Source organism: Cimex lectularius, unplaced genomic scaffold, assembly GCF_000648675.2.
Source record: "Cimex lectularius strain Harlan isolate CLEC.00 unplaced genomic scaffold, Clec_2.1 scaffold244, whole genome shotgun sequence".
NCBI lineage: Eukaryota > Metazoa > Arthropoda > Insecta > Hemiptera > Cimicidae > Cimex > Cimex lectularius.
In genome coordinates, this window is record NW_019393120.1 from 209,317 (window position 1) to 221,451 (window position 12,135).

A 12,135-nucleotide genomic window follows, 5' to 3' on the forward strand; every position below is an offset into this window, starting at 1 on the left:
TAAACAAACTTTTGTTTAGAAAGCATAAAAAAGCAATAATAATACATTTTTACTTTTTGTTCCATTAAACCAGCAGCATTCCCAGTTGGTGGTCGCGGGTCTGCGAGAACTTCGAGAAAAATTAATAATCACAGATATAAAGTAGAATGAATAAATAAAATTAAAAACTAATAACAATGAGTACTGAAAACGAAAGTATTTTATTGCACATGTAAGCAAAGTAAGTAAGGTAAGTGAGACGGACGTTTCCTAGAAATTTCATTGTTGATCCAACATGCTCAAATTCTACGAGTCACGCGAATAGATGCAGGTCAAATAGCGAGTGGAAGTGGAATATCTAAAAAGCGTTAGTACTACGACATCTACTTAGATTTGGGATTTATATAGCCTGACGAGGGCAAAGCTCAGTGTGTGTGATTTGCCCGAAAGTACTTCGAAACAGTTCAGTGGTTCCATTTAAATCGTGTCTTCATTTTAGGGGTATACACCCACAACTCAGGAGAAACATACTGATTTTCTCATGAGGAACGGGCTGCTTTTCAAATCTTCATTAAAACTCTTGCAAAAATGTAAATGAAAACAATACGTCTTTTCTGGATAAGGTATCGAATGACACAGGCAGGTAAAGCGCACAGTACCATCGAAACCCTCATAAAACAGTGTGTTAATGATATTGTATCTTGCTTGCTGATGAAAAAAAAAAAAAAAAATAGTCGAACTCTGCCCTGTTCAGTGCCCTTATCAAAGAATATTGTCAAACATATAGATACTTAATTTATCAAATGGTGTGAAAGAATCGCTGGTTTCTCGCATCCAACACGACTCATTTCCTCTTCAAATCGACGAATCAACTGGCATCGTTGGGTTGGCTATTTTATTAGCTTTTGCCCATTATGGATCATTTCTTGGGCAAACCACTTCCTGCCAATGCTACAGATGCTGCAATAATCCGTTTGTAGGACGATGTGTTTACAATTAACGAACTTCCTTGGCCTTATTGCATTGATGTGTGCACAGAAGGTGCAAAAGCTGGCCAAACCATTTTGTTCTCCAAGCTTTAGCTTTGAAACAAATGCCAGCCTCTTTTAAGAACGTTTCCGATGAGTCCGTTCAAATTATTAATTATATCTAGTCGCTACTTTCCACAATACTATGTGACGATGTGGGAAGACTTCATTATTTCCTGGTTTTCCAATCGGAGAAAAGTGGAAAACTACTTTCCCGATTACAGGAATTACTTTCTGAAGTCTTATTTCGGTTGGTGGACCACAATGTCAAATCGGCCAACGTTTTCAGTGATGAGAAATGGCAAGTATCACAACTTTCGACGCTATTGACAATGTTCGCGCCTTCAAAAGCAGAATCAAGTTTTTGGGTTGAAAAGTAGAGAAAGAAGAGGTGGAGAGTTTTTCTGTGTTAAATGATTTTTTAAAATAAAACCGGAGCTTGTGAACGGCACGTTTATTGAAATATGTGTAGCACCTTCAAAATTTGGAGATGTCCTTTGTGCACTACTTCCCAACTGCTCAAGACACAATGCTGCAAATCCATTTTCAGTTCCGACAATCAGTCTATCTTCAAGTGAAAACGAGTGTTCGATATACCTTACTTCAGACTTCACTTTGAAACCTACTTTCAACTCCGATATTTAATCCCATTTTTGTCCGTCTGGATAAGAAAAAATTTCAACCGCACGTTGAAAAAGCAAAAGTTTGCAAAAGTTAGCTATACGAATCTGGATGTTTTTATCTATACTGCCACAAAAACTAAATACCGAAGCTGACTAAGTGCTGAACATGACAACCGTTAGCTATCAAAAATTAAATCCAACATATCCAAATTGTGCAGGTTAAAACAACCTCACTCCTCTATTAATTCATTAATCAATGATAAGTATGTCAATCTAATGATCGTTTTTATAGTGATATCCCCTACATCACCTAATTAGGAATTGACTGGCTAATTGAAAAAACTTTAATTTACTACATACTATAAGTATATAATATGAAATACTTAAAGGAGAGAGGTCTGCCCTGGATTTTGTTTTGTGAAAGGGGCCCGCTTGCTAAAAAATTTGGTAAGCCCTGCATTAAAGAAAGCCGTGAATATTACTTTGCAGAAAAGAAAATTATATTACTAAACTATAGTGTGAACTTCAATTCACTAATTTCGTGGTCCGCTTGACCAATTAATATATTACAATTAATTAAGGTTTTTAGTTGAGATAAAAAAGTCGATGGCACGAGCGGGATTCGAACCCACGATCTTCGGCTAGATACGCCGCTGCTCTACCACTTGAGCTATCGTGACCTCGATCCACTAATTGAAAAATGGCAAAAAGGAGGGAAAATTCAAAAAGGTGGGGTTGAAATGGGAAGTTAGTGTACGAGTGGATCAAGGTCACGATAGCTCAAGTGGTAGAGCAGCGGCGTATCTAGCCGAAGATCGTGGGTTCGAATCTCGCTCATGCCATTGACTTTTTTATCTCAACTAAAAACCTTAATTAATTGTAATATAGTGTGAACGTTGAAAAAATAATGATATATGATGCAACATATAGGCACATATCATATCTTTTTCAAACAGGACTTAACGGGAATATGGTAAGCATGGCGTGCTCTTATATATTGAAAATTGAAGATCTATTTAGACATTAAATGAAAAACTTGCACGAGAAAAAAAATTAAATTTACGATTTACTGTTTACAACTAATATAACTCATTTGATATTCATCTGAATGAACGATCCCTTTCAATTATAACCGATAGTAAAACTGTTTTTTATGATGTTTGCTAGTCTAAAAGTCCTATAAATCTTAGAACATGGGCAGTATTTCGTTTCTCATATTTTTGATCCGGTTTATCTCGCTTTTTCATCTCACTTCGCAAAAAGTTCCATTTTTATTTTCTCAACGTATAATGATCTTCATATAAACAAATATAAACTTAGTTCTGATTGGTTATATTATTATTTTTTTATTGTTAATTGCTGAAGGGTAAGTTGGAATTTGGTAACGTGCTCTTCCATACGTGAGTGCACGTAAAATTAAAAATGGCAGATCAAATATGAACAATGGAATACGTGTTTTTTCGCCAGAAGCAAGGAAGTCATGCACACAAACCGTCTATAAGCATCGACCAGGGTTGTTATTTCATGGGTTCAACAGGGAATGAAAAGAGGATTGTGAAAGATTTATGTCGAATGAGCGAAGAGATGTAAAATGAAATATTGACGGTGACCAGACCCTCGAAGCCCATAAATTTTTAGAAGTGAGAAATGATCCATGAGAGAAAACCTCGACAGATTTGAGCCCTTGTTGACTTCCAGCTCCCACAGTGTTGTTTCTGTTATGTCAACTTTACCTAGTCATATTCCCATCCCGCGAAGTTTTCAAACTTAGTATTACAGCCTTAGTGACATTAAGTTTCTTCAATATTAAGTTTATCGTTCAGAATTTCTGGACCCACTGATTTTACATTTGCATAATACACTGCTTGTGTGGGATGAAATAAAATTGATATTTGATAAGCTTAAAAAAAGGAAATAATGATGCACAGCTTCGCGTAATACTCCCTGAATATACATTTATTTTTTGAGAAATTTAATAAAATGAAAACAAAATTAATGATTTACACTGGTTTATTTCTATTGTGATAATTTGTAGGACACGATTCGTTTTTAAATTGGTCCATGTCTTATTTAACACCCATACAACAGAAGAGGAAGTGTTATGCGGGAATATTCAGTGGCAGGCTCCCACGGCATTTTATTTAATTTTAGATTAAATCACGGTTTAAGTTAAAAAATATCAGAGAATAATTAGGAAATAATATGAAAAAAACAAAATATTCCAACAATTGTAACAAGTACAGCCTGAACTGTGAATCACCCGCTTAACTGCCTCCTCATTTCCTCCCCTTATCGTACGTTTAAGCGTTTTTTCCCTCAACTGGCCCCATCACGATATGACGGCACAAGTGCCAAGCGGTTTAATTACGGGCGTAAAAAAGGGGCCGTAATTCACATGTCACCCGGCATAGGTAATTTAAACCGGCCATTTGAGGGCGCTTCTGGGAAAACTGGGTGACAGGGTCGGGCATTAGGGGTGGTTTCGAGGTGGTTGCACTACTGGGAGTGGGTCAGTAAATTAGTAGGCTACGGTTTGTAAGGAAAGCACGTTCTGTTTAAGGGTTTCGCCAAACCTCCTTACTAATTATTAATTTCCGCATGACTGAATTTTACCCTTCTTCGATATTTGATCTGAAAGTTACACACAAATAACTGATAATTCTTGCCAATGTGTGGAATAATATATAATTTTACTAAATTATCTCGAAATAATTTATATCAGCTTTTAATATTATAATTTTATATTAGAAAATAAGCGATAAGTCAATTTGAAAGAAAAGAAAACCCTTTACTCCTTTGTCAAGCTTTCGAGGAGCATATACCTTTTCTTAGGTCGTCAAAACTATGAATAATTTCTATTTATTTATAATTATTATATAGTAAAAATGATAATAATTTGATCTAACTTTAATATACAAACCACTAATTTTAATAGAACATAAATGATAGTATATACCTTCCTGATGATCTAAACTGTTGACTTTCTTACAAGTTTTCTGCTGTTGCGAACCCAAAAGGCTACTTTTCTTAGTTTTATTTAATTTCTCCAATGGTATAGTAGATGTGGGACTTCTACTGGTCTTCCAATGGTAGTTTTTTCCATCCACAACAAGAAGTCTCTCACTAGCAGTATAATGGTATCTAATCTTATTTAATACAATCGTGCATATTATTTTCTCATCCTAAAAAATCAAAACAATACCATACAAATATACACCCAATAAAGGCAGAAAACCCTATTTCTGTTTTCCCCTATCCCCTATAAAAAAAGTATGTAATTCTTTATAAAAATTTGAGGGCTCATGTGACAAGAACGCTTGGTCAGTGTCTTAAGATTTTTGGCCTAGTGCCACCAAAAATATTTTATCGAAATCGGAGATCCACCTTCCCAATGTCATCGTTTTAGTAATCATTACATCCTATTTTCGACCTATCAAATTTACTAACTTTTTAATTTAATTAGTTTTACATAAATAATTGCAGTGTATTGCAACAATTTCTTATTTTCTTCGCGCGGAATTTTTCATTCTTTTCATTCATTCATTTTTCTTTCAAACTAATTGGCAATTAATTAAACAAGAAATTTTAGCAGAAATGGATGAAATAATACTAAGTAATTTAGTAGTGAATAATGATTGCTTCATGAAAAATGATATAATGACAAATAATGATGATGATACTTGACATACCTTTAAATTAATTTATTATTTTTCTGCCTATGTGCATAAAAAATGTTTATCCTGTGACTATATTATTAAATAATCATTTAGATTTTTAAAACTTAACAGGGTGAAATAAAGAGATTTTAGAATAAAAAAAGCAAAGTAAAGTTTAACGATTAAACTGTAGAAAGTACGTCAGTCTTAATTTTGGGGCAGTCAGTGTAAGATTTTTTAAACTACTGAAATAATTAAAAAAAAATAAAAGTAGAACGAAATACAAATTGGTTATTTTAGACATCAAAAATAAGGACAACTGTATGTCTGTTAAAAATAAAAATAATGAATTATATAGTCAATAATCAAATCATGCGTACTGTTGATGATGACGGTCGGCATTGCTCATAAGCTGCCCACATTTCAGCAACAATATAAAAAAATTAATGGTTATATATTATAATCAATAATTAAATTCACTATTTTTCGTGGTCCGCTTGACCAATTAATAACATTCAATTAATTAAGGTTTTTAAGTTGAGATAAAAAGTCAGTGTCAAGAGCGGGATTCGAACCCACGACCTTCGGCTTGATACGCCGCTACTCTACCACTTGCTCGGTCACGATAGCTCAAGTGGTAGAGTAGCGGCGTATCAAGCCGAAGGTCGTGGGTTCGAATCCCGCTCGTGACATGTTATCTCAACTTAAAAACCTTAGTTAATTGAATAATCAATAATGTTTTTATGATCAATCTGCATTAATTGTAACTATTGTTGTTAACACGGTTGGTGTTTCAGTGTTTTACGCCAGAGGATTCATTTGTAAAAGAGCATTTTGACATTTAGAAATTGAGGTTCGCCTGGATTAATTAAGAAAATGTACGGCATTGGTGGACAACGGTGTAAAACAAGCCATCAAAGAAATCAATTTCGAAAAAAAAGAATCCTCACGGCTTTTCCTGCAGTCATTTCCGGATAATCCGATTAAAAGCCGACTTTCGGATATAAAAGCCGTTGAGCTTCAAAGGTTTGGCCATTCATATGAGAAACAAGGGCTTGCGGCTAAACCCCACTAGGCCAATTAATAAGCCTTATTAAAAGTCAAGAGCGAGGAAACTGGGCAGGTCCACTTTGAACCGGCCCCGTTCCTTAATTGGGTGACTTTGCCAACTTCCAAATGGCTGAGATCTCAGGGTTGGAGTGTCCCGTTTGTTTACGAATTCAATTTATATTTTGTGGCGGCCGTAGAGCAAATGATAGAGAAACGTCAATAAGTCAATACTTTACTTCCTTTGCTTCTTTTGAGCTGTTAGGAAAACAGAATTATATTTGACTGGAACGGCGATTGAATCGCTGTCATTCAAACTTCATTATGTTTGTTCACATTCGTTTTTAAAATAAACTTCCCAAAAATGAATAGGGATATTGCCAATTTTGTAGTATTTACTTTCCCCAGCATTTTATTTTATTTTTATTATAAAAAATATTTATAATAAAAAAAACAATTTAAAGTAAATTGAAACAAATTGAAATATGTAATAAAACTACGTAATTAATATTAATGATACAATATTCAATTTTCCAATGATCACATTTGCTAAACTTCACTTAAAATGACATTAAATATATTTACATTTTCGAACGAGTTCAACATAATTGTTGTTCTTTGTGTAAAACTAAATTTGGCAAAATTAGTTCTCTGGCAATGATTGAAGAATGTTCTTTGACTTCTGAAGCGATAATGGAACATGAAACTTAATTCGCTTAAGCAGTAATGGCCTCGGAACCACGTGACAAATTGGCGCCCGGACAGGTATTTTTTTGGCTGTCGATTGTGTTATTACGTGCCGAAGATGTCGAGGTCGCCGGGACTGACTCCATATTTAACGAAGAGGGGATTAAAGATGTTGGTGCCATTACCCAAAGGTTGACATTATCGACAACTGCGATCCACATGGAAGAGAGTGCTATAAAACCTTCGGTGGCCAGGAAGAACTGCACAGAAGCCGGGAGCTCATAAGCAGGTGCTGCCAGAAAGGGGTCAGTTGCGGATCGGGGCATCTCCTTTTCTGGCGAAGGGAACAACCTGGGTGTGCGGTGTGAGGTGTGTTCATAAGATGAAGAGCTGTTCTTGGCAGCCCATGACCTCTTCCGAGGCAAGACGTTGATCTGGTGTCGGGCCGCTTGAAGAGAGGTTTTTACTTGGGGAAAGTTGGAATGAGCTCTGAGCGGAATTTCTACCCCTTGATTATACCGATAGGTTGTGGGACGAAATCAGAGCGAAGACTCAAGGGTCAAGTGAGACAATGGGCAATTTAGATGGCTATATGATACAGAATTATTTTCATCGTCTTCTCTCAGAGGCCGAGATGCTGAAGGTAGTTCTGAAGAACATTTAACCACACTACTTAGAAAGAATTAGCTTTACACTGTGTTCACTTTAAAGAACTAGTCACACAGCAGACAACTATCTAGCCTTCCATCTGGAGACGCCTAAGTCACTTCCTCCCAAACACGATCTCGTCCAACCGACTCTCCACTATCCCCCTGTTGATAACCCGGCAGCTCTAAGAATGATAGATAACTCTTCTAGAGGAAAATATTAACTGTTCGTGCACCAATTTGTCATATGTTTCCGTGACAACCAATTATTGGTGCCGCTAGCTCGGTGGAGAAGTTGGTGGGGCGTACCAATAAAAATACAGATCGGGCGCCACACTATTTTTTTTCTTCAGGAAATAGAAATAATAGGTTTTGTAGACAACCGAACAATAATAAGGCTTGAGTATAATTTCCTAGCCGCCAACTGACATGAATATAAAAAGAAAATATAACTTTATAACAGAAAAAAATATAAAAAATAATAGTTTGCATTATATACTATTTCCTTTATACTTTCCTTCTGTACACAATAGTTTAGGTGTTAAATCGTTGGATATGTCTTTGAATATATTTATAAAATATTCGTCTTTCTGAAACTAAGTCACCATCATGAAAATAACATATAATTAATTAATTAGTGAGGGGGCGTCGGTGGCCGCAATGGTTTAGGCATTTAGACATAGCGCTCATCACTGTAAGGTGAAGGTCCCGGGTTCGAATCCAGCGGCCCTTCATTCGAATCCGACATACTTACTGCAAACCCTTGTTTAAAAAAAATAGTGTACACATAAAGAGCAAATATTATTTCAGAAATGAATATTGAATTTATTTAGTTTTTGTAATTGTTAAATGTCATTAAAAATATGATTTTGTTAAGGTTTTTCTAGGTTCGTCATAATAGGATTTATTATTATTATTTGCACACCTCTATTTTCCTATTTTAATTAGAATTTCCCAACCTCAGGATTCTTTGAAGTTAAAACAAAATTTAAAAAAATCTATCCAGTCCACGTGTGAAAGTAACGTTTTAATCCGCCTAAAATCTCGTCCTAAACTGAAATTGTATTAAGTGGAAACAAGGTTTACGCCGCAAATTTGTTCGTGAAAATTCCTATGCAGAAAATAATCTCTCGCGAGGCCATAACTCGTTTGGAATGGTGCCAACCGAGCTATAAAATATAAAAATGGTTCATAAATCAGGACAGCAAAATTCTAGATGAGGCATAATGGGATGCTCCCTTAGGTAGTTTATATTTCCATTGCCTTACATGTAATGGATAAATAGAGAAGTGGCCAGCCAGGTATTGGCAAGACAACCATAATTTAAAAGGAAAAATTCCACGCATGAATTTCCATAAATGCTTTGTAGTCAATTGTGGAATATTTTTCCCTTAACCCCATATTCCTGAAATAAATTCGATCTATAAAACTATAATAGGTAAGTAAATAAATAGCATTATGCTATAGTACGCATAAAATTAACCATTGAATATGAGTCTGTAGTATTAATTATTAATCCATTTTAGTTTTCATAGTCAATTGACCAAGTTACTTCTTTCAATTAATTAATTATTCTTTCTAAGGTCTTGTTGAGATAAAAAAGTGAGCTATCATGTCTTCGATCATTTCTCCCCGAGAATCAAATGTATTCACGAAAAATGGCAAAAAGGAGGGAAAATTAAAAAAAAGTGGGGTTGAGATGGGAAGTTAGTGCCCGAGTGGATCGAAGTCACGATAGCTCAAGTGGTAGAGTAGCGGCATATCTAGCCGAAGGTCGTGGGTTCGAATCCCGCTCGTGACGATGACTTTTTTATCTCGACTAAAAACCTTAATTAGTTGAAATCAAAGTTGACATATTTAAATGTGAAATTATATTGAAAAATAGTTGTACAATGTTTTTGAATATGGCAAAAAGAGGGAAAATTCGAACGGTTGTAGGTTGAGATGGAGAGATGGTGTCCGAGAGGATCGAATTATACATCAGGCAGAAATGGAAATTCTCTCCATTTGTATTAACATTATATTTAGTGGTCTATTTACCAAATTACTTCTTTCAATTAATTTATCTTTTTATGTAAGGTTTCGGTTGAAATGAAAAAGCTAGTGTCAAGAGCGGGATTCGAACGCGCGACCTTTGGCAAAATACGCAGCTGCTCTATCGTGACTTCGTTCGAATAAACTTTTTCATTTCAACGAAAACCTTACATAAAAAGATTAATTAATTGAAAGAAGTAATTTGGTCAATACATCACTAAATATAATGGATTTAATAAATAAAACGAAGTTTAACTTGACTAACAGCTCCCCGTGGCCACCTCGCCGCCGAGAATCGAGTCCTGATTACACGACATATGAAAAATGGCAAAAAGGAGGGAAAATTCGAAATGTTGTAGGTTGAGATGGAGAGACGGTGTCCGAGTGGATCGAAGTCGCTATAGCTCAAGTGGTAGAGTAGCGGTGTATTTAACCGAAGGTCGTGGGTTCGAATCCCGCTCGTAACACTGACTTATTTTTTTCAACCAAGACCTTAGAAAGAATAATTAATTAATTGAAATTAATTTTTAAATTGTTTTGAGTTTTCTTAATAGTTCACTATCGCATAAAATTACAAAAATATCATTGGTTTATTATTGTGCACAAAAATATTCATTTGTCCATTGAGTATTGTGTTTAAACATTGTTTTAATTGACTACTCATATTATTTTATTTAGTATGTATGAAAAATCATTAATAATATGTTCAAATAATTAATTGGAAATATAAATAACTATTTATTTACGTGAAAACTTTTGTCAATATTGGAAACGATTGGTTCCACGCATACATCAGCTTAAACATAATTTCAATTTTACGCTGACCGAACTACACTGTCTTATTAATTTAATAGCGTCGTTTAATGAATCAGCATATTAATATAATGGTAACGAATGAAAATACGTAATACAGGAAAATGGGAACGCCCGATTTACTTTCATGACGCGTAGCCTCATGAACGACTTCTGAATAATAATATAGCCATTTATTGGAGGGTCCATACAGATGTTAAAAAAAGTGAATGTCGGCATAGCGAGAGTTCGCTAAGTTGCCGGAGATCCAGGAATAGGAGCTACTTTATATGTATCCTTCCCTCCGCTGGGAACGATCCAAACAAACAATTGCAACCGAATAGAAAGGTAGGAGTAAACCTTTTTTTCATAATCCACGTTTTTATGAGACTTTTATACCGCGGCCAAATTGAAATCATAGGCTCGTTTTGTGTTTACAAAGTTTCATTTTTTTAACTAGGCTCAGAAATGATTAAGTCGTTCACATTGCTAGACGGTTTAAGTAAAGTAACAATGTTTTTTATATATTTATTTTTTAACTTCTTTTAATGACTTTTAAATAATGTATTATGACTTTTATGAAAATTGATCTGTGATTTTTTCAATAATAAATGTACGTTTTTGTTTAGGTTTTAACGACAGCGACGAAAAAGTGTTCAAGTAAGTATTGCTAATTTTTTCTATTTAAATTTTATAATGATAAAGATTCGTGTGTTTGACTGTTGGGATATCAATTCCACTTCAATTCAGTTAAATTTATATTTCACACACTTGTGTCCCTATTAGTTTCTGGAGTCTAGGACGTAAGTTCGTCCTCTTTGGTGCTTTCAAAGAGTGCTGTCGTTCTTGTAGCTGGCTCGCTTCGATTTTTAAATTGGAGACAAGATTTTTGATCTTGAGCATTATTTTTTAAATCCACAATAATGATGTTCGATTTCCTCATGTCCCGATGAATATCTTTATTCCGTATGTACCAAGGGGCACCAATCATGTTTTTTAATAGTTTATTCTGAAATTTTAATAACATGGCATGTTTCTCTTTTGGAAACAACCGCACAATTGTATACCTTAGAGCATAAGTTCAGAATGGGTTAAGCATCTGATATTAAAGAGTATGTGTGGTGATTGGTGACCGTTAATCGATAATTATTCAGAAATCGTGAGATTCGGTCTGGTGTGATGTAGGTTTCAGAAAAACATTTTCTTGATCGTGCCAACGTTTCGATCTTTATTGAGATCATCTTCAGGGCCTGGGATTTACAAACATTGTTTACATTTAACAAATACATTTAGGATGTGGAAAAGTGCATTTATACAATGCAAAATATATTTTTTATATTCAATCAAAATATTTCTACTCACTCAAAGTGTTTGTCTTCTGTGTAATTGTGCCATTCTTGCGTGTCGTGTTGTGCCAATGAGATTTTGCTGTTTTATGTTTATATACGTTGGATTTTTAGGGGTGGGGAAGGAAGTCGGTATAGAAAAGACATTTTTGTATAAGGAGTCGGCTTCTTTGAGGTGAAAAGAGCTGACGAGGGGAAACAATGTATTGGTAATGGTTCGGCCACATGATAATGAAGATTATCATTTCAGGATTATATAGAAAGGGATAAATAGGAAAAGGAAAACTAAATTGTTG

The 12,135-nt window shown here is 34.8% G+C and overlaps 1 protein-coding gene across 2 annotated transcripts in view; it reads left to right on the forward strand.

Moving 5' to 3' along the window:
- Positions 1-12,135, forward strand: part of LOC106666693 (carboxypeptidase N subunit 2-like) — a 259,862-nt gene that overhangs the window by 86,221 nt on the left and 161,506 nt on the right. For both annotated transcript variants that reach the window (XM_014394049.2, XM_024229903.1), the window contains exon 3: positions 11,123-11,153. The gene's annotated coding sequence lies outside the window, so the exon portion shown is untranslated. The remainder of the gene's footprint in view (positions 1-11,122; positions 11,154-12,135) is intronic.